We start from the raw sequence: 24,479 nt of genomic DNA, 5'->3' as shown, positions 1-24,479 counted from the left end.
TCCTCCTCCCTTTAATTATACAGTACATGGCGAAAAAAACAGACACCGAATATATGCAAACTTGGCCTTACGAACATTGCAGACGTCGTCTATGTAACACACGTCAAACTTCAAAGAATTTACCAATTCGTTGCATGGTTTACTATAGACCACAAATCAAGTAACGTAAAAAAAGCACTGCGTCTATTGAGATCATGATTCAGAGTTAAAAAAAACTAATAAGTCGCCTACATATTACAGTTGCTGCCGAAAGAGGAGAACCATTATTTTCCCACAAAAGGAAATATAGTTAAAATGACGCTTCTATTTCGGTTAGTTTATGCGGTTACTAAAATTTGCCGTGAAAGTTACATAGTGGACTCTACCCTCCCCCCACCAGAAACGTAGTTATCGTGGCTGTTGTGAGACTTTTGTACACAGTTAGAGAAAGTGTGTTAAATGTGGCGCGGACGGAAACACTAGGCTACGCTACAGGGCAATCTGCTCGCACAACGTTTAGTCGGCATTCATAATCGTTGGCGTAAACAACTCTCAATCAAATTACCACCTTCCAACCTAACTTAGATCTCGGGCTACACTACCAATCGGCCTGTCATCACAACCAAATATTCATTGAGTGGGGGTGGGGGGATTTACTGTATCTCTAGGAAAAACTGTCAGTTTTGTCAGACTCAACAGCAAGATTTACCAATGGTAAACACTTTTTAGACGGCTCGTAATTTTAGAATAGTCCTCTTCGTCTTACTTGGCATAAATTGTTCGCTGGCGTCCCAGCAGCTAGCTCCCTCAGTGTCTGCTTCTGCCATCGCACCACGCCAGTCTGCTGTTGTCCTAGCAGACCGAACGCACCGCACATCCGACACCTTCGGAACCACTCACTGGCCAGTTAGCAACTGAGCGGAACACTGTTTACATCGTGAAAGGAAAACTATGCAAAGATGTACACTTAAATGGCACGACTGAGTAGCACACACACAGTAATATCTGAGGAATGTCCTTCGACACGCGCAGAACGAAAGTCTTCTCGCGAACGTACAGCGTCTCTGAAATAAAATCTAGTGACTATATTACGGCGTTACGGCCAGGTTCTCATACAAATGAGCAAAAAAGGGTAAATTTGAAATTATTTTTGAGACAATGAAAATACATTCGAACGATCTGTTTGGGAATTACGAGTGACAATACTATGAGCTTAATATTAGATTTTCAATAAAAAATGGCGCCCGTAATTATGATTTGATCAAGGGCTTGCGAGACTGGAGTACGCAGAGTGCGTGCAGTGTGGCACCTCAGATGTTACCTGAATTCAAAAATGGGTAACATCAGTTGATACTACATTATTTCTCTGAACTTGAAAATGGATAACATCAGTCGATAATACATAAAATTAATGGGAGCGCATACCTAACCGCAATGAAACAACCTTAAATTTAACGATACAGTGCTAATTCGAACTTTGAGTTCGATTTTGAGGGGTTTGTTTCACTCCTTATGCCTACACAAAAATTAGTTAATATTAACAAATGTCATATTATAGCTATAAGTTCCTAAGAAAAGTGTTTACTTTTAGGGGTCAGAGGTAGAAGTTAAGAGATCGAACCACTTTTAATTTATGCTGCATGCCGTTCTGAGAAAATCGTTACTCGAAAAAAAAAGTGTTCAAAGTTTAGGGAAAACATTTAGTTATATTATTACTTCGATTTGCATGAACTGAGTGTTACACATATATTCTTAATGTCGCTGAAAACGAATCTGAAGTCAGATTTTCAATATTCAAAACAGCTAATCCAATACGGAGGGCAAACGATTATGTTTTGACCAATTTTTACCAAAAATGTATTTTCGTTATTTACGTTTAGTCTGCAATTCAAGCAGTATTTATCAGCCCTTCCTCTACCTCTGATTGTTCCTAGACAGCAACTTCCTGTTCTTCTTGGCAGGAAAAGCCGATCTGTCTAAGCTGGATATGCAGCACTCGGCAGCCTGCACTTGATATTCGTCCGTATTTTCGGTGAGTATGTTTGCATGCATTCTGCAGTATGAATCATTTTGAGCACGTGCGACACGGGACGAGTTATCATCTACATCTATATGGATACCCTGCAAAACACATTTAATTGCCTGGCAAAGGGTTCATCGAATCACCTACACAACTGATAATTAATTGAAACCCTCAGCTGCCGACAGGTGTTGTTGATATACTTCGATGGGGACAGCTGAAAAGTGTGCCGCTACTGGGACTCGAACCCAGGATCTCCTGCTTACAAGGCAGACGCTCAACCCATCTGAGCTATCGAGGGCACAAATGAACAGCACGACTGCAGGAATTTATCCCTCGCACGCTTCCCGTGAGACTCACACCCTGAACCGCCCACAATCCGATTACGTAATGTACTTAATAGGTACTTGTCCATCCACTCATTACTGGCTCACACTAAGGTGACGATTCCCGTAAGATTTCCGGTAGCCTGTGCGCATTCGCACAGACGAAGGTCAATGGCTGGGTGACGTTTAACCATAGATATGAAGATAGTAACTGTTCTAGAAAGAACAGGCGCCACTGACGACCGTGCAGCTCTTCTAGAATACATGATAGACCGGCCGATGTGGCCGAGCGGTTGTAGGCACTTCAGTCGGGAGCCACGCGACCGCTACGGTCGCAGGTTCAAATCCTGCCTCGAGCATGGATGTGTGTGATGTCCTTAATTTAGTTACGTTTAAGTCGTTCTAAGTTCTAGGAAACTGATGACCTCAGATGTTAAGTCCCAAAGTGCTCAGAGCCATTTGAACCATCAGTCCGTATGTTTGCACACTACTTACAGTAACTTATGCTAAGGACAACACACACACAACCATGCCCGAGGGAGGACTCGAACCTCCAACGGGGGGAGCCGCGCGAACCGTGACAAGGCGTTGGACACATGGCGGGTACCCCGCGCGGCTCATGGCAGCCGTGACACTGCTTCAAACAATGGACTGTAGAAACTTTTGTAAAGCACGGATTAAAAAAAAAAAAACCTTTCCGTTCCAGGAGTCTAGACAAGTACACCTTTAAAAAATGCAACTACAAAGAAATTGAATTTTCGAACGGGGCAGGGCTTAAAACTTTGAAGAGTTAAATTTTAATGGCCGTTCTCTTGTATGCAAATAGTTTCACAGTAGAAATTTCTCTAGTTTTATTTATTTATTTATTTTTTGCTGTAGGTAAAGAAGGATAGGATTCTGAGAAGGGGGAGGGGGGGGGGGGGAGGAATCTCGCCTCTCCCACCTTGGAATTCTCAGTACAGAATTTTTATTCATTACGAGATTCTCAGCCACTTGCAGAAGTGATTTCGCGTGATTCTGCAAAACTTTTCCTTTAGCCAATCGTAGCAACTATAGGATTCCGTTCCTGCTGCATGACATGTCTCGGAACTTAAACTGACCAACTTATTTGCATAAAGAGCTAGCTTATCATCCGCTTCTTTACTTACTTAGACCGTTCATTGTCTGCAAAGCATTTTTTCTTTAATCGTTTTTTTATGTCTTTTATAAACTGCAACACTTTCTAAACTTTTCTAAACTTAACGCCGTTGAAGCATGGTCTTTTGCTGAATGACCAAAAAGCAATGCTGACAGCTGGGGTCCAAGGTTTTTGTTAATCAAGCCGTTTGTATTCTTGTTTGTATAACGCATATTTCTTTATATCTAATTGAGAAGTGAAATACCGGTTTTCGTAGATGCAGATTTAAAATATTTTAATATAACGCAATAAATATTTCATTAAAATTTTCATCCCCTTATGCTCGAAGTTAAAAACCAGTGAAACACGTAGTTTTTAAAAATTGTAACAGATTAGCCGAATACGAATTGTCAGATATGCTTTCATAATGCTTTCATAATGAACCATTTTCAGAAACGTGGAGCCGGATCTGGGGGTGAATTTCCTTCTCTCCGAGACACCCGGCTTCGTCTTCGACTTAGCCGGCAAACAGGCCGAGGACGCCGGGTGGGGACCGAATATGCAGCAGTTTGTGGATGGCGACGTCGTCACTGGCTGTTGCCTTCGTGCGGGCCTCTTGTGTAAAGGGGGAGCCAACCGTGGCCAAGTGAAGGTCTGTATTCCACAGGAACGAGTTAGCATGGCACTCAGATATTTCCACGAGTCGGCGGACGGGGGTCATTTGGGGTTCTTCAAGACCTTGAACCGAGTTCAGGAATACATGTTTTGGCCCAACCTATATCGCGATGGCAGGCGATTTGTTGGCAACTGTGTCCAGTGTAAGCGTGGTAAGCCCGATGTTGGGCTGCACAGAGAACTACTACAGTCGCTTAGGGAGCAGTGTCCTCTGGACCGCGACTCAAAGATCGAAACAACGATCGACGGAAACTGGCGCCAGAAACGCACCAGCTCACTCTATTTCATCCCCTTAGAGGCTGAACTTCCAAAAACACGAAAATACGTATTTTCCTATTTGTAACCTTGAAGTCAAATACCAATTTTCGTAGATGTAGCCTTAAAAATACTTCCATACTTCTTCCATAATTTTTTATCTCAAAATAAAATGTTCATCCACTATTTCACCTCATAGAGGTTAAATTCCCAATAATACTGGAATACATATTTCTTTATTTCTGACCTAGAAACCAGATACAAGTTTTCGTCTGCCAAGCTTCAAAATTACCTTAATAGCTACATGTTTCAAAAATCCTTTCATTTCCTGTGTATCCCCCTTAGGTGGAATTTCGAAATATGCAGCATAAGCGGTATAAGATCAACAACCTTTCCAAATCTCAAGGTTTATTTTCCTTGGCGGTCTGGACTGTGTGAATTTCATAGTAATGGCCTCCACACACACACACACACACACACACACACACACACACACACACACACACACACACACCACTAACAATGCCACCACCACCTCCTGGGGAAATTTCTGCAGACGCCCTTGTTCCACTGCAGTCATATTTTGCCGACGACCTACATTTAGCAGCGTGGGAGTGATAGTGTCGTGCAACAGACAGTATACTCAGTAGACAACGAACTGTTCGTTGTGAAATCAGCGACATAGGAACCGAGACTGACACAGAAGGTGCTGTAGGTGAAGCACACTAGACTCGTGTCTACCAAGGCTTCAAATAGTATCGATTTACTATGAACGGAAGTTCCGAAAAGTGAGCAAGTAATTTTACATTAAATTCAGTACCGATTGTGAGGATATACGACGAAAAACATTTCTATAATATTTCAGAAATAATGAAACGTTCCACTCAAGTCGCGCGGCAGAAAACGCAATGGATATGCTTGCACTTAAGACGGAACGCCCCACGTGCTTACGCAGGCTTACGACAGATCGCAAAATTCGGCAGTAGGCGTAAGGCAACCTCTTGTGCTGCCATCTGTTATTGATGCCAGGAATCAAGGTCTCAGTAGTACGACCATCCACTGGAGATTAGTTTGCTTTGTAAGCACTCCGTCTTCAGGCCACGAGTGGCCTACTGGGACGGGACCATCCGACCGCCGTGTCATCATCCGTGGAGGATGCGAACAGGAGGGGCGGGGGTCAGCACACTGTTCTCCCGGTCGTTATGATGGTTTTCTTTGACCGGAGCCGCTACTATTGGGTCGAGTAACTCCTCGATTGGCATCATGAGGCTTAGTGCACCCCGAAAAATGGCAAGAGCGCATGGCGGACTGGATGATCACCCATCCAAGTGCCTTCAACGCCCGACAACGCACTTAACTTCGGTGATCTCACGTGAACCGATGCAACCTCCGCGGCAAGTCCGTTGCTGCAGATATTTTAGAGTAGTTGTTACGTTTCATAATTATCTAGTTTACGGGGAAAATGTAAAAAAGGCGATTGTCACCGAAGCTACAACTAATCTGAATTTCTGGTTAGTTATCAAGTGGTCTTGTGTGCGAGCCTGATTTTTTCATCCTTTGCGGTGGGAATGATTCAAAACCGTCATGTTCTTCTTATGAAGTGTTCTATTTATTTTGCACACAATGATCGTTTGTAGTTGTCTTGAGTTACTAGGTTGATAAATTTTTGTTTGGCGCACGTATCATAACTGAGATTTGCGCTTAATGGCTGAAGGTGAATTAGCGTAATGAGTAGTAGCGAATGTTACAGTAACATGTTTGTAAATTATTTCAGGTAAATTACGTTAGTCGTGTAATATTATCCGTATACCAGTACAGTATATGGGCCAATTACGTTAGTCATGGAATACTATCCGTATAAGACTATGTCACCTTGGTGTCCCGGAATTTGCTTCAATTTTGGAATCCACGAAAGAACTGGAAATTTTCCTTTACACAGCTTTCCATATAATTTCTATTACAGTGATTCAGTCTTGCCTGTCACTCGACTTTTCTGACTGTGAAATAAATTCTATCGCTCAGGTGCTTATTACCTCTTCGTGTTTCCATTTGCCGATATTGCGCATAAACACATATCTCAAAGTTGCTATGGACATTGATGGAGCGACACACTTTTCTATGGCGACACTGCAGTTTATAGATAGAAAAACCGATCAGTTAAAACGACATGGGTATTTTAGTTCTGAATAACCGATGTCTTTCAGTATTTGTTTGCTCTCGGTTATAACAAGTATCTTTTCATTTTTTCCTGATAACCACGTAAAAACAGATATATCAATTAGCCACAGATGTCGTAGTAAAATTTTTAGTTTTCAAATAAACCTTTTTAAAAAAAGACGAGTAATTTTTATTCGTAAGATTTCCATAGCACTGAAATACGGCGTTATTACAGAAAAAAATGGGAAAAGTTATGTATGCCACTTTAATAACACTGCTGATAGAAACGAGCAACAAATGGATTGGTCCAACATTGCCGAGACAATACTGTGCCTCTTATACAAGCAGAGCGCGAGACTGGACACAGTTTCTCGCTGTTGTCGAACGTCAGTTGTAACATAGAATGGCACCATCTGGAAGTCTGGAAGTATTTTACGATATGCGGTACGAGTGAAGAACAAAGTTAGATTTGGTCGACTTGCGACATCATACAAGGAAAAAAGTTAAAATTTAACAAATCATTCATAGTTCTGGATAAAAGTAGAAAGTGCCTGATCTGCTGCTGTGTCTACGTAGTATGCCGTTATCTGCTTTTAGCCCTTAAAAACAGAGAAATTAAAACGAAAAAGAGAGTTCTCCTGCCGCAGTTTTCACTCTTTATCGCTGGACTATACGTAATGCCTGCATAGTGCTGTGATAACCGATTACAATATAATTTTTGAGCAGAGCTTCTAAAAACTATAATCAGTAGGATAATATTGCCAGTTTTCTGTAGTATAGAAGCACTCGCCAGCAGCGAAGATCGGACAAAGTTTTATTTGACTATTTAATTTAAAGAAATTAGAATTATGTTAATACCGTCAGTTGCTCGCGGGCGTTGATAAATATCGACGTGGACAAGTGAAAATGTGTGCCGCGACCGGGACTCGAACCCGGGATCTCTTGCTAAAATGACAGACGCTCTATCCATCTGAGGCACAGAGGACACAGTGTATGGTTCGACTGCAGGGACTATCTCGCGCACGCCTCCTGCGAGACTCACATTCTCACCTTGAATGTCCATACACTACAGTCGTAGAGTCCCACTCCAACACACTCATTCCTCGTGGAAGACATGTCCATATCAATATAAGTATATGGTTCTGGCAATACCAGCCATGACCTTCTTCTGTGAAGATGCACACGTATTCCCCGAACTGGACTTGGTAAGAATGTGTTCCACGAGTAATGAGTGTGTCGGTGTGGGACACTACGAATGTAGTGTGTGGACATGCAAGGTGAGAATGGGAGTCTCGCGGGAGGCGTGCGCGAGATAGTACCTGCAGTCACACTATCGTCTGTGCCCTCGGTGGCTCAGATGGGCAGAGCACCTGCCATGTAAGCAGGAGATCCCGGGTTCGAGTCCCAGACGTGCACACATTGTCACCTGTCGCCGTTGATATATATCGACACACGTGAGCAGCTGACGGTATTAATATAATTCTAATTTCGTTCTGAACTGCTGCAGGTCATCATAAGGGTATTTAATTTGACATTTTGATTCCATTTATCAAGAAACTGAGAAAGTAAAAATTGTTTAATCTTTGTTTGATTTCTACGTTTACTAGAGAAAATAATGTAAATAAAAGACTGAAAATCGGTTATTACAAGAACTGGTATTGTGACGGGCTTTAACAATTAGCTTAAAGAAGGGTTGGGAAACTGATAAGAGCCGAAAACCAGTTACTTCAGCGATAACCAACATTCCCACTGGTGTTCTGAGTGGTAAGATTGACGCACAAGGACAACAAGAACAGTTTCTCAGAAAGGTTACTGGAGCTCTGATGTTCTCAAAATGAACGGGCCAGCCATTGGCGTCTGCGAGGGTGAAGGGGAGGGGGAGGGGAGGAGGTCGGGAGGGGAGGATAGGCAAAAGGGCACTTTCACCCATCGCCCCCAACCCTCCCTGGAATCTGGAGTAAAGAGTTTTTATTCGTTACAGTATACTCTTCCAGATAAGAATTCTCCACAATACTGATAAACCTTAGCTTTGGCCAGTTGTAGCGCTTATAGAGTTAGGGTCTTGTAGCTTGATGCACCTCGTAACTGACCAGCTGATTTGTACACAGAGTGCCAGTTTCAGAATCATGCACTCCAGCCCCGACGCGCCTTCCCCCCTCCCCACCACTGGAAATATTTCTGCAGACTCCAGTCTGCCACTGTGCATATATTTTGATAACATCCTGGTTTTAATAGCATCGAAGGAACAGCATTGTGCAGTAAAAGGGTAGAGCTAACACAGAACACACCATTCACAATGAAACGCATCACTTAGTAGATGGTGAAGTACTCTGAAGCTAGCCAGATAGAAACAGAACCTCCTGGCACTGCATCTAACCCAAATTCTAATCTTACACTAATCTCTTGTATGTACCTACCACGCCCTCAAAGAGCCAACGATTTACTATTATCAGAAGTTCCGAAAAATGAGGAAGAAATTGACCCACACTTTTTTGAGTTGTTTATTATTTCGATTACACCATAAAGGGAATGGACTTGTAGCCACAGGTTACACAAGCGATAGATGGTTTAAAATACATAAAAAGAGATGACAATAAGAAACGCTTTTTAAAAACACAATGATGCACGGCTTTTACGATTTTTACAGGAAAAAAATGGATGACAAAATAAAGGTTTTTCAAAAATACGCTGGTAGACAATATTGGGGATTTTTTATCTTTATAGATGACTAGCGGAAAAGCTTGGTGTTGACCAGGCATTTATTTAGAGCTGTGCGTCCACGTCCGTACTATGCAGCGTCTGGCCTTGTCCTGAGTTTTTATGACGTATCTCCCGAAACATGTGTCGTACAATGATATAATTTTGTAGGTACATTCAGCGTCATATGCGGATACTGTCTGCAAAATTTATTGCGAATATAGTAGCAAAGAAGTAACAAATTTAAATGTCACGAATGCTGTGATGCCCACACACTTGGGTGTAACTAATGTACAAGGGATGCTTGGCACGATCATTATGGCTACCATCACCTGTGGTCGTAATTGGACCAGCTGTGTCGACGTAGTGAAAATATAAATGTGCATAACATGGTAAACGTCCATTCTTCCCAGCCATCAGACCTGAACTACGATCAAAAATATCATAAAAAGTGGTAGGGGCAATGGCCTTGCCGCAGTGGATACACCGGTTCCCGTCAGATAACTGAAGTTTAGCACTTTCGGGCGTGGTCGGCACTTGGATGGGTGACCATATGGGCCGCTATGCGCTGTTGGCATTTTTCGGGTTGCACTCAGCCTTCCGATGCCAATTGAGGAACTACTCGTCCGAATAGTAGCGGCTCCAGTCAAAGGAAACTACCACAACGAGTGGGAGAGCCAGCTCCTCCTCCACCCTCAGTGAGAATGACGTGGCGGTCGGATGGTCCTGATTGGCCACTTGTGACCTGAACACGGAGTGCTTTTTTAAAGTAGTACTCCCTACATAAAACTGACAGTCTAGGCTCAGGGACTGTCCACGGTAAATGCTGCAATGGACCTACGAATACTATTAAAATAACGGTTTGAGTTCTCTTTAATTGTCCAATCATCTGAAGTGAGTCCTTATTGCAGTACGCTGAAAAATAGATTTTATGTTAATGGCGGATAAATTTTATGTGAATGGCGGCAAATTAACTTTACCCTAATGACACACAAGGTCAATGCCGTACTATCACGTAAAGTATTCTCAGATCGAAATGTTTTGCATTACAAAATCTCCAATGTAGATTCATAATACCGCAATTATAATTCTCAAAATAATTTGGAGCTACGTTCAATGCATATTTAAATGCATCTTTCAAAACAATAACAGAATTCTCATTAGATCATCATTATCAATGGCTAGAGTATTCCTAGTATTTCGTCTACCAAAAACCGCGTCTCACTATGGCTTCTTCAGTACGCTGTTTTGTTTTCCACTGTTGACAATAGAAACGATCTGGCAGATGTGACATTGTAGATGCGCAGTATGCGTGTCTTAATGCAAATAAACCGTCTGGAACATTTACCCTTGAACGTCCCTAGAATGGGATTTCATGGAACGTTATTACTTTCCTGTGTCCATTTCCATCACAAAAGCTGATCGCCACGACTGGGGAAGGGGAGGAGGGGGTGGGCTGAAAGTTGGCAGCAGTGGCAGAAAAACCGAAGAAAACCTCACGTTTTCGTCATTTGTTTTCATAATGAAGTAGTGCCAATTCATCACATCGCACGCTTTTCTCTCGGAAACGGTAAAATTCATCGTCTGGATATCAATGTCGCCTGCTGAGGTATGCAGTCGCACCACTCTGTACGAAATAGGTTCTAAGCTGATGCAGTCGACAAGTAACATCGAAATATATCGTCACCTAGAAATACATCGACACCTCGAAATAAATCCACACCTCGAAATAAATCGCCACCTCGAAATAAATCGCCACCTCGAAATAAATCGCAACCCTCGAAAAATCGCAACCTCGAAATAAATCGACACCGTGAAATAAATCGAAACCTCGAAATAAATCGACACCTCCAAACAACCGCTACACCGAAATGAGTCGATATCCCGAAGTATATCGACATCTAGACGCATTTCGGCTTACCATATAGACCGAAATCTCGATGCTAGTCGACATATCGAGATAAATTGAGGTACAGAAATATATCGATATCTCGAAATATATTGGTACCACGTAATATAAAGATATCTCTCAAAATAGCGATATCTAGAAATTTATGGATTATTAGAGATATGGAGGTACCTTGAATTATATCGATATCTCGATAAGAATCGACATCTGTAGTACACCAGTACATGGAAATATATCGATACCTGGAAATATATAGACAACCTTAATTGTGTCGGTATATCAAAATAAATCGATATCTCGATATAATCGGATACTCTAAATCAATCGATATCTCGAAATAAATAGACTCCTCAATATAGATAGATATCTCGAAATAAATCGATATCATGATTTAATGTGCGCATCTACGTAAGTCGATATATCGAATTGAATCGATAATAGGAAAAGTATGGACGTCTCAAAATAAATCTGTACCCCTAAGAAAACGATTATCGAAATAAATAGATATAACGAAATATATCGCTATCTTGATAAATACCATTATCTAGTGGTCGGATAAATGTTTCAAGATGACATGACATAACAGTATAGTCTACATACATGAAAATACTTTGGATTTTCAATATATCGATAGATTTCTAGACCTCGGGAAAAAAAATCTTTGATCCGACCTCGGGGCAAAAACGCAGACCTCGGGAAAAAACGTCGACCTCGGGGAAAAACGCCGACCTTAGGGCAAAAACGCCGACCTCGGGGAAAAACGCCCACCTCGGGGAAAAACGCCGACCTCGGGGAAAAACGCCGACCTTGGGAAAAACGACGACCTCGGGAAAAACGACGACCTTCGGAAAACTGCTGACCTCAGGAAAAATCCAGTTCCATTAATTTACATAGACAATAATGTTAGTTACCATTAGGTTCTCAAAATGCAATCAAATTCCTGGTATTTATCACCTCACACAAAAAGTGGTCATGACAGAAAAGTCTCGTTCTTTAGAAAGTTTAGAATGAGATGTTCTAAATAATGCAGATAATCCATTTACAATAATCTACAAGCACTGCACAATGAGAAGAGACTGTCAACCAGAGCACTTTGAAATAGTGCACAGCCAGGACGACAGAGGTTGCATTGCTGTTTATAATCCTCTGGTGCTTGAGATTCAGAATCCAGGATTGCCTCGAATGAGAACAGCACGAATGAATGTCCTGCACCAGTATAGAACTTACTCTGGAACTCCACAGAAAATCACAAGGCACAATTGTATCACATCATTTTCAGCAAACTACAGAAGCCTCTAGTGGACATAACAACGTCGTCACCTCCTTCACTAGTGAAAGATCTTAGTAGCTATTGAGTCAAGAGTAGGTGGCCAATTAATAATTTGTTGTTCAAAGCTAACTTCAGTGTATATGGGAATACTCAGTGTACATCTTTAACCATCATATTTTACTGTCTAAGATATGTCAACTTCCCAGACTATAAGTATAAGCAGAGCTTGGTCTTTACCAATCCGAGATTGTTTAGAATAGGTATCAATGGAATCAGATCCACTGGGCATTTAGAGCAACCTGCTTTAAACAATATGAGCAGGCAATAGACACAGACACAGAATTTGAAATTTCTCTGTGAAGCGGTTACCTTCATCGTCTTCAAACTTACTTTGTGTGCTGCGGTATGCGGAGGCACTAATAGCAACACAGTAAAACACAGAAGAAACTTATAAGTTGATGTAATCAGCCAGTAAGAAGCAGTAAAATTCAAGTTTTAGTAATCGATTATTGACTTATTATCCGGCTTTGGTGCCTCAGACATGTCCGACGACCTTAAGATTTGGCATGAAACGAAGTCTGGAAGACACGTTACACGATAGAATTGGAAAAGTGTTCATGTGTTGTAAAAACCTAAGAAATCGTCCCGTTTTCGTCAATTGCCGTCGAATCGACGTAATGACATATCGTCACATTGGATGCTTTTCTCTATAAAACAGTTACATTTATCGTCTGGAAACTTATGTCCCTGGCTGCGGCATGTGGAGGCACTAATAGCAACTCCATAGAACACAGAAGAAGCTTCTAAGTTATTGGTTCAAATGGCTCTGAGCACTATGGGACTTAACATCTGTTTTCATCAGTCCCCTAGAGCGTAGAACTCCTTAAACCTAACTAACCTAAGGACATTAAACACATCCATGCCCGAGCAGGATTCGAACCTCCGAGCGTAGCAGTCCTGCGGTTCCGGACTGAGCGCCTGAACTTCTTGACCACCGCGGCCGGCTCTAAGTTGATGTAATCGGCCAGTAAGAAGCAGTACAATTCAAGTTTTAGCTATCGATTATTGACTTATTAGCCGCCTATGGCGCCAAGGATATGACTGACGACGTTACGATTTTGCATGAAACGAGGTCTGGGAGCCACGTTACACGAGAATGTGTGAAAACTGATCATATGTAGTAAAAACTTAAGAAATCCTCCCGTTTTCGGCATCTACTATCGAATCGACGAAATACCAGATCGCCACAATGGCCGCTCTTCTTTCTGAAACGGGTACATTTATCGTGGGCAAAGCTATGTCGTGTGCTGCGATATGCGGAGACACTAAAAGCACCATAGTAGAACACAGAAGAAGCTTCTAAGTTGATGTAATAGCCAGTAAGAAGCAGTACAATTTAAGTCTATTTATCGATTTTTGACTTTTTAGCCTTCTTTGGTGCCTTGGATATCAGCTAGGTCCTTACCATTTTGCATGCAGGGACGACTAGCAGCCACGTTGCACGGGAGAATGTGAAAAGTGATCATATGTAGTAAAAACCTAAGAAGTCCGCCAGGTTTCGTCATTTGCTATCGAATCGACTTTATGTCAGTTCGTCACATTGGCCGCTCTACACTTTGAAACGGTTACATTTATCGTGTGGAAGGCTATGTCGCGTGCTGCGATATGCGGAGACACTAATAGCACCATAGTAGAACACAGAAGAAGCTACTAAGTAGATGTAATAGCCTGTATGCAGCAGTAAAATTCAAGTATAGTTATCGATTTTTTTACTTTTTAGCCTTCTCTGGAGCCTTGGACATGAGCTAGGACATTAAGATTTTGCATGCAGGGAGGTCTAGCAGCCACGTTGCAGGGGACAATGAGAAAAGAGTTCATATGTAGTAAAAATCCGACCGTTTTCGTCATTTGCGATCGAATCGATTTAATGTCAGATGGTCACATTGGCCGCTCTTCTCTCTGAAACGGTTACATTTATCGAGTGCAAAGCTATGTCGCGTACTGCGATATGCGGAGACACTAAAAGCACCATAGTAGAAAAAAAAAGAAGCTTCTAAGTTGATGTAATATCCAGTAAGAAGCAGTACAATTCAAGTTATCGATTTTGACTCTTTAGTCGGCTTTGGAGCTTGGACATGAACTACGAACTTAAGATTTTGCATGCAGGGAGGACTAGCAGCCACGTCGCACGGGAGTATTTGAAACCTATTTATATGTAGAAAAAACCTAAGAAATCCGCCCGTTTTCGTCATATGCTATCGAATCGATTTAATGACAGAACGTCACATTGGCAGCTCTACTCTCTGAAACGGTTACATTTATCGTGTGGAAGGCTATGACGCGTGCTGCGATATTCGGAGACACTAAAAGCACTATAGTAGAACACAAGAAGATTCTTAGTTGATGTAATAGCCAGTAAGAAGCAGTACAATTTCAGTTTAGTTATCGATTTTGAAAATTTTAGGCGGCTTTGGTGCCTTGGACATAAGCTATGACCTTAAGATTTTGCATGCAACGAGGACTAGCAGCCACGTTGCACGGGGGAATGTGAAAAGTGTTCATATGTAGTAAAAATCCAACAAATCCGACCGTTTTCGTCATTTGCTACCGAATCGACTTAATGTCACATCGTCACATTGGCCGCTCTACTTCCTGAAACGGTTACATTTATCATGTGGAAGGCTATGTCGCTTGCTGCGATATGCGGAGACACTAAAAACACCATAGTGGAACACAGAAGAAGCTACTAAGTTGATGTAATAGCCAGTAAGAAGCAGGACAATTCAAGATTACTTATCGATTTTTTACTTTTTAGCCTTCTTTGGAGCCTTGGACATGAGCTAGGACCTTAAGATTTTGCATGCAGGGTCTAGCAGCCACGTTGCAGGGGACAATGAGAAAAGTGTTCATATGTAGTACAAACCTAACAAATCCGCCCCTTTTCGTCATTTGCTATCGAATCGACTTAATGTCAAATGGTCACATTGGCCGCTCTTCTCTCTGAAACGGTTACATTTATGGTGTGCAAAGCTATGTCGTGTACTGCGGAATGCGGAGACACTAAAAGCACCATAGTAGAACACAGAAGAAACTTCTAAGTTGATGTACTAGACAGTAAGAAGCAGTGCAATTCAAGTTATCGATTTTGTACTTTTTAGCCGGCTTTGGGGCACTGGACATGAGCTAGGAACTTAAGATTTTGCATGCAGGGAGGACTAGCAGCCACGTTGCACGGTAGTATGTGAAAAATATTCATATGTAGTAAAAACATAAGAAATCGGCCCGTTTTCTGTCATTTGCTATCGAATCGAGTTTATGTCAGATCGTCGCATTGGCTGCTCTACACTCTGAAACGGTTACATTTATCGTGTGCAACGCTATGTCGCGTGCTGCGATATGCGGAGACACAAAAAGCACCATAGTAGAATACAGAAGAAGATTCTTCGTTGATGTAACAGCCAGTAAGGAGCAGTACAATTCAAATTTATTTATCGATTTTTGACTTTACGCGTTACATAACTTGTAGGAACATGAAAAGTATTGACCTTGACGCTCTAACAGCCGATTGCTCAAAAATCTCATGGCATCAAATAGTCAGAGAACCTTCAATCGACGGCAAAATTAATGAACTTGGTGATAAACTCTTTGCCCTCTATGACAAACATGCACCTGCGCACACAGTCCGTGTAAGAAAATCTCCTGCTCCATGGCTGACAGCTGAATTAAGTCAAAGGATGACTAATAATGATGCTGCCCACAGGCGTTTCAAGGCAGATCCGAAAACCGAGCGTTTCGAAGAATATAGAAAGCTACGGAACAGAGTGAAACAATGCATTCGCAATGCCAAAATCAGGCACGCTCGCTCCCTTGTATGCAGCGATCTGAAACCCACGACTCTATGGAAGAATCTCCGTAGCTTGGCGGTCCGAAAGGCAAAATCGGAAACTACTTTTCATGTGTCAGCTAACGAATTAAATGAATTCTTCTCTGCACCTCTGATTACCAGCACGGCTGATAATTACCGTCCACAAGAATCCCCAAACAGGATAACTAACAACGATACCTTCCATCTAAAACATGTAACAACAAATACGGCAAGAATAGCAATAATGAGAATCTCTTCTGATGCAATAGGCAACGACATTATCGGTATAACCATGATTAAGAATGTTGCCGATATCTTAGTACCTATCTTAACTGACATATTTAATTTTTCCCTCGTGAACGGAATATACCCCACTGCATGGAAAAGAAGCATAATTCGACCCATCCCTAAGATCGAAAACCCGCAACTGCCTAGTGATTACCGACCAATTAGCATACAGCCAGCTGTTTCCAAAGCACTTGAATATATTGTTCATGACCAAATCACTGAACACTTGCATGAATTCAGGCTATATGACAAATTTCAATCTGGTTTCCGTAAACATCACAGCACAAACACTGCTCTAATTAAAGTAACTGATGACCTGAAATATGCCATCGACAATCGAAAGGCAACAATATTGACGCTACTGGACTTCAGCAAAGCTTTTGACACTGTTAACTTTGACATATTACTCAGAAAAATGCAACAGCTTAATTTCTCTGATAGTGCAATGAGATGGTTTGAAAGCTACTTAAAAGACAGACAGCAATGTGTTGTCTGCGCAAATGAAAAATCTTCCTCGAAACATGTTTCTTCGGGAGTGCCACAAGGATCAGTCTTAGGACCACTGTTGTTTTCGTCGGTTTTGTCCTCCTGTAAACATATGCCGACGACCTCCAGCTCTACCTAAGCGTCAGACCTGAAGACGTAAACACTGCAATCGCTCTGATGAATGATGATCTGTCTTCAGTAGTGACATGGGCGAAAAACCAGGGGCTTAAATTAAACGCAAAAAAGACGCAAGTAATCTTAATAGCCCATCAGAAATTAATAAGTTCAGATTTCCGCGAACGGCTACCTCCTATTCTGCTCGAAGGTACTCCAATACCATATCAGAAAACAGTGAAAAACTTGGGTGTAACTTTGGACGAGCATCTCAACTGGGCGGAGAATACAGTCGCAGTGTGCCGAAAGACGTCTGCTTCTCTCTATGCTCTCAAAAAGTTTCGGAACATATTCCCACAGAACTTGAAACGCCAGCTCGTGCAAGCACTCGTTCTACCGAACCTCCACTATTGTGATGTGATTCAACAAGGCATGAGCAGTGAAAACAAAAGACGGCTAGAGCTAACCATGAATGCCTGTGTGCGTTACACCTGCAACATTCGCCGATATGATCATGTTAGTGCTTCATACTCCGAGCTAGGGTGGCTGCGGCCGGACAAACTGCGTGACTACCACACTATATGTCTACTTCACCGACTCCTCGTCGCGCAAGCACCCCAGTACCTAGCTTCAGAGATTAAAAACGTGTAATGCCATCATAATCGAAACACGAGGTCGCTCTTATCTGGTATCCTAGCTGTGCCCACTCACAAAACAAAAACTTTTGCAAACTCCTTCTCAGTTGCCGCTGTTCGCCTCTGGAACAAACTGCCCCTCACCTTGAGGAAAATTCAATCTCCTGTTGCTTTTAAGAAGAAGTTGAAGCATTTTCTACTATCATCCGCATGAAAATTCTCCACAAAATTAATGTGCAAGGCCAATCCTCTCATATGTCAAATAGCAAAGCTAGCGTCTCCTATCTTGCTTCTGAGATGCCTTCCTCTTCATCTATCTCTATTAGCCACGCAGTCTTCTTTTCCTTTATATTTTCCTTAATTATGTATCATCATGTCCCTCTATTCCTCTCCTCCCTTCACCATGAGTTCCCCCCACACTCCCTGCTGCCAGCACTCCTATCTGAAATCTTTCTCTTCAATAATGTATTTTTCGAGGTGTACCTTTCTAATTGTTCATCTCACGTTTTGTATTAGATGTAGTTTAACATGCCTACTACAACATATAACTGTAAAATAAGTAGAATGCCTGGTTAGATGTAAGAGAGGGACTGATGGCCCTAATCTTGTCAGGTTAAATAAAAAAATAAATAAATAAATAAATAAATTTGCTATCGAATCGACTTAAAGTCAGATCGTCACATTGGCCGCTCTTCGCTCTGAAACGGTTACATTTATCTTGTGCAAAGCTATGTCGCGAGCTGCGAAATGCGGAGACACTAAAAGAACCATAGTAGAACAGAGAAGAAGCTTCTAAGTTGAAGTAATAGCCAGTATAAAGCAGTACAATTAAAGTTTAGTTTTCGATTTTTGGCTTTTTAGCCGGCTTTGGCGCCTTGCAAATGAGGTAGGACCTTAAGATTTTGCATGAAGGGAGGACTAGCACCAACGTTGCACGAAAGAATGTGAAAAGTGTTCATATGTAGTAAAAACCTAAGAAATCCGCCCGTTTTCGTCATTTGCTATCGAATCAACTTAATGTCATATAGTCACATTGGCCGCTCTTCTCTGTGAAACGGTTACATTTATCGCGTGCAAAGCTATGTCGCGTGCTGCGATATACGGAGACACTAAAAGCACCATAGTAGAACACAGAAGAAGCTTCTAAGTTGATGTAATGGCCAGTAAGAAGCAGTACAAATAAAATTTAGTTATCGATTTTTGACTTTTTAGCCGGCTTCGGTGCCTTGTACATGAGCTAGGACCTTACGATTTTGCATGAAGGGAGGACTAGCAGAAACGTTGCACAGCAGAATGTGAAAATTGTTCATATGTAGTAAAAACCTGAGAAATCTGCCCGTTTTCGTCATTTGCTATCGAATCGACTTAATGTCAGATCGTCAAATTGGCAGCTTTTCTCTCGGAAACAGTTACATTTATCGTGTGCAAATCTTTGTCGCGTGCTGTGATATGCGGAGACACTAAAAGCACCTTAGTAGAGCACAGAAGAAGCTTCGAAGTTGATGTAATTGCCTGTAAGAAGCAGTACAATTAAAGTTTAGTTATCGATTTTTGCCTTTTTAGGGGGCTTTGGTGACTTTGACATGAGCTAGGACCTTAAGATTTTGCATGAAGGGAGGACTAGCAGCCACGTTGCATGGGAGAATCTGAAAAGATTTCATATGTAGTAAAAACCTAAGAAATCAGCCCGTTATCTTCATTTGCTATCGAGTCGACTTAATGTCAGATCGTCACATTGCCCGCTCTTCTCTCTGAAACGGTTACATTTAACGTGTGCAAAGCTATGTCTCTTGCTGCGAAATGCGGAGACACTAAAAGCACCATAATAGAACACAGAAGAATCTTCTAAGTTAATGTAATAGACAGTAAGAAGCAGTACAATTCAAGTTTTCGTTACAGGTTATAGAATATTTAGCCGGGTTCGGTGCCTTGGACATGAGCTAGTACCTTAAGATTTTGCATAAAGGGAGGACAAGCAACCCCGTTGCACGGGAGTATTTCATAAGTGTGCATATGTAGTAATAACCTAAGAAATCAGCCCGTTTTCGTCATTTGCTATCTATTCGGCTTCATGTTAGATGGTCACATTGGCCCCTCTTCTCTCTGAAACGGTCGCGTGCTGCGGAATCCGGAGACACTAAAAGCACCATAGTAGAACAAAGAAGAAGCTTCTAAGTCGATGTAATAGCCAGTAAGAAGCAGTACAATTCAAGTTTAGTTATCGATTTTTGGCTTTTTAGCCGGCTTTGGCGCCTTGGACATGAGCTAGGACCTACAGATTTTGCATGCAGGGTGGACTAGCAGTCACGTTGCACAGGAGAATGTGAAAAGTGTTCATATGTAGTAAGAACCTGAGAAATCCGCCAGTTTTCGTCATTTGTCTTTGAATCGACAATGTCAGATCGTCACACTGGCCGCTCTTCTCTCTGTAACGGTTACATTTATCGTGTGCAAAGCTATGTCGCGTGATGCGGAATGCGGAGACACTAAAAGCACCATAGTAGAACACAGATGAAGCTTCTAAGTTGACGTAATAGCCAGTAAGACGCCGTAAAATATTAGTTTTAGCTACCGATTATTGACTTTTTAGCAGGCTTTGGTGCCTTGGACATGAGCTAGGACGTTACGATTTTGCATGAAGTTACGAATTACAGCCACGTTGCACGGGACAATGTGAAAAATGTTCATATGTTGTAAAAACCTAAGACATCCGCCCGTTTTCGTCATTTGCTATCGATTCTACTTAATGTCATATCGGCACATTAGCCGCACTTCTCCCTGAAACGGTTACATTTATCGTGTGTAAAACTATGTGGCGTGCTGCGATATGTGGAGACACTAAAAGCCCCATAGTAGTACACAGAATAAGCTTCTAAGTTGATGTAATAGCCAGTAAATAGCAGTACAATTTAAGTTTTAGTGATCGATTTTTTAATTTTTAGCCAGCTTTGGTGCCTTGGACATGAGCTAGGACCTTACGATTTTGCATGAAGGGAGGACTAGCAGCCACGTTGCACGGGAGAATGTGAAAAGTTTTCATATGTAGTAAAAACCTAAGAAATTCGTCCGTTCTCAACATTTGCTATCGAATTGACTTAATGTCAGATCGTCACATTGGCCGCTCTTCTCTTTGAAACGGCTACATTTATCGTGTGCAAAGCTATGTCGCGTGATGCCATATGCGGGGACACTAAAAGCACCACAGTAGAACACAGAAGAAGCTTTTAAGTTGATGTAATAGCCAGTAAGCAGCAGTGCAATTCAAGTTCAGTTATCGATTTTTGACTTTTTAGCCGGCTTTGGTGATCTGGACTGAGCTAGGACTTTACGATTTTGCATGAAGGGAGCACTAGCAGCCACGTGGCACGGGAGAATGTGAAAAGTGTTCATATGTAGTAAAAACCTAAGAAATCCGCACGTTTTCGTCATTTGCTATCGAATCGACTTAATGTCAGATCGTCACATTGGCCGCTCTTCACTCTGAAACGGATACATTTATCGTGTGCAAAGCTATGTTGCGAGCTGCGATATGCGGAGACACTAAAAGCACCATAGTAGAACACAGAAGTAGCTTCTAAGTTGATGTAATAGCCAGTAAGTCGCAGTAGAACTCAAATTTAGATATCGATTTTTGAATTTTTAGGCGGCTTTGGTGCCTTCGACATGAGGTAGGACCTTAAGAATTTGTATGAAGGGAGGACTAGCAGCCACGTTGCTCGGGAGAAGGTGAAATGTGTTCAAATGTAGTAAAAACATAAGAAACCCGCCCGTTTTCGTCAGTTGCTATCGAATCGACTTAATGTCAGATCGTCACATTGGATTCTCTTCTCTCTGAAACGGTTACATTTATCGTGTGCAAAGCTATGTCGCGTGCTGCGATATGCGGAAACACTACAAGCACCATAGTAGAACAAAGAAGAAGCTCCTAAGTTGAAGTAATAGCCAGTAAGAAGCGGTAAAATAATACACTCCTGGAAATTAAAATAAGAACACCGTGAATTCATTGTCCCAGGAAGGGGAAACTTTATTGACACATTACTGGGCGCAGGTACATCACATGATCACACTGACAGAACCACAGGCACATAGACACAGGCAACAGATCATGCACAATGTCGGCACTAGTACATTGTATATCCACCTTTCGCAGCAATGCAGGCTGCTATTCTCCCATGGAGACGATCGTAGAGATGCTGGATGTAGGCCTGTGGAACGGCTTGCCATGCCATTTCCACCTGGCGCCTCAGTTGGACCAGCGTTCGTGCTGGACGTGCAGACCGCGTGAGACGACGCTTCATCCAGTCTCAAACATGCTCAATGGGGGACAGATCCGGAGATCTTGCTGGCCAGGCTAGTTGACTTACACCTTCTGGAGCACGTAGGGTGGTGCGGGATTCATGCGGACTTGCATTGTCCTGTTGGAACAGCTAGTTCCCTTGCCGGTCTAGGAGTGGTAGAACGATGGATTCGATGACGGTTTGGATGTAGCGTGCACTATTCAGTGTCCCCTCGACGATCACAGAGGTGTACGTCCAGTGTAGGAGATCGCTCCCCACACCATGTTGCCGGGTGTTGGCCCTGTGTGCCTCGGTCATATGCAGTCCTGATTGTGGCGCTCACCTGCACGGCGCCAAACACGTATACGACCATCATTGGCACCAAGGCAGAAGCGACTCTCATCGCTGAAGACGACACGTCTCCATTCGTCCCTCTATTCACGCCTGTCGCGACACCACTGGAGGCGGGCTGCACGATGTTGGGGCGTGAGCGGAAGACGGCCTAACGGTGTGCGGGACCGTAGCCCAGCTTCATAGAGGCGGTTGCGAATGGTGCTCGCCGATACCCCTGGAGCAACAGTGTCCCTAATTTGCTGGGAAGTGGCGGTGCGGTCCCCTACGGCACTGCGTAGGATCCTACGGTCTTGGCGTGCATCCGTGCGTCGCTGCGGTCCGTTCCCAGGTCGACGGGCACGTGCACCTTCCGCCGACCACTGGCGACAACATCGATGTACTGTGGAGACCTCACGCCCCACGTGTTGAGCAATTCGGCGGTACGGCCACCCGGCCTCCCTCATGCCCACTATACGCCCTCGCTCAAAGTCCGTCAACTGTACATACGGTTCACGTCCACGCTGTCGCGGCATGCTACCAGTGTTAAAGACTGCGATGGAGCTCCGTATGCCACGGCAAACTGGCTGACACTGACGGCGGCGGTGCACAAATGCTGCGCAGCTAGCGCCATTCGACGGCCAACACCGCAATTCCTGGTGTGTCCGCTGTGCCGTGCGTGTGATCATTGCTTGTACAGCCGTCTCGCAATGTCAGGAGCACGTATGGTGGGTCTGACACACCGGTGTCAATGTGTTCTTTTTTCCATTTCCAGGAATGTAGTTTTAGCTATCGATTATTAACTTTTTAGCCGGCTTTGGTGCCTTGGGCATGAGCTAGGACCTTAAGAATTTGTATAAAAGGAGGACCTGCAGCCACGTTGCACGTGAGAATGTGAAAAGTGTTCATATGTAGAAAAAACTTAAGAAATCCCCCCGTCTTCGTCATTTGCTGTCGATTTGTCTTAATGTCAGATCGTCACATTGGCCGCTCTTTTCTCTCAAACGGTTACATTTATCGTGTGCAAAGCTATGTTGCGTGCTGCGATATGCGGAGACACTAAAAGCACCATAGCAGAACACAGAAGAAGCTTCTAAGTTGATGTAACAGCGAGTAAGAAGCAGTACAATTCAAGTTTAGTTATCGATTTTTGACTTTTGAGCCGGCTTTAGTGTCTTGGCCATGAGTTAGGACCTTACGATTTTGCATGAAGGGAGGACTAGCAGCCACGTTGCACGGGAGAATGTGAAAAGTGTTCATATGTAGTAAAAACCTAAGAAATCCGCTCGTATTCGTCTTTTGCTATCGTATCGACGTAATGTCAGATCGTCACGTTGGATGCTCTTCTCTCTGAAATGGTTACATTTATCGTGTGCAAAGCTATGTCGCGTGCTGCGATATGCGGAGACACTACAAGCACCATAGTAGAACAGAGAAGAAGCTTCCAAGTTGACGTAATAGCCAGTAAGAAGCCGTAAAATAATAGTTTTAGCTATCGATTATTAACTGTTTAGTCGGCTTTGGTGCCTTGGACATGAGCTAGGAACTTAAGATTTTGCATGAAGGGAGGACTATTAGCTACGTTACACGGGAGAATGTGAAAAGTGTACATATGTAGTAAAAACATAGAAATCCGCCCGTTTTCGTCATTTACTATCTAATCGACTTAATGTCAGATCGTCACATTGGCCGCTCTTCTCTCTGAAACGGTTACATTTATCGTGTGCAATACTATGTCGCATGCTGCGGAATTCGGAGACACTAAAAGCACCATAGTAGAACAGAGAAGATGCTTCTAAGTTGACGTAATAGCCAGTAAGAAGACGTGAAATAAAAGTTTTAGCTATCGATTATTGACTTTTTAGCTGGCTTTGGTGCCTTGGACATGAGCTAGGATCTTAAGATTTTGCATGATGCGAGGACTAGCAGCCACGTTGCACGGGAGAATGTGAAAAGAGTTCATATGTAGTAAAAACCTGAAAAATTCGTCCGTTTTCGTCATTTGCTATCGAATCGACTTAATGTCAGCCGTCACATTGGCCGCTCTTCTCTCTGAAACGGTTACATTTATCGTGTTCA

General features: G+C 42.7%; 1 non-coding gene across 1 annotated transcript; it reads right to left on the bottom strand.

The window, feature by feature from the left end:
- Positions 1-2,226: 2,226 nt before the first annotated feature.
- Trnat-ugu (transfer RNA threonine (anticodon UGU)) lies at positions 2,227-2,301 on the bottom strand. Its single transcript has one exon. It is a non-coding gene; the product is annotated as a tRNA-Thr (tRNA).
- Between the last annotated feature and the right edge of the window lie 22,178 nt (positions 2,302-24,479).

The sequence above is a fragment of the Schistocerca gregaria genome, unplaced genomic scaffold (assembly GCF_023897955.1).
Source record: "Schistocerca gregaria isolate iqSchGreg1 unplaced genomic scaffold, iqSchGreg1.2 ptg000224l, whole genome shotgun sequence".
Taxonomy (NCBI): Eukaryota; Metazoa; Arthropoda; class Insecta; order Orthoptera; family Acrididae; genus Schistocerca; species Schistocerca gregaria.
This window is presented reverse-complemented; position numbering and strand designations above follow the sequence as displayed.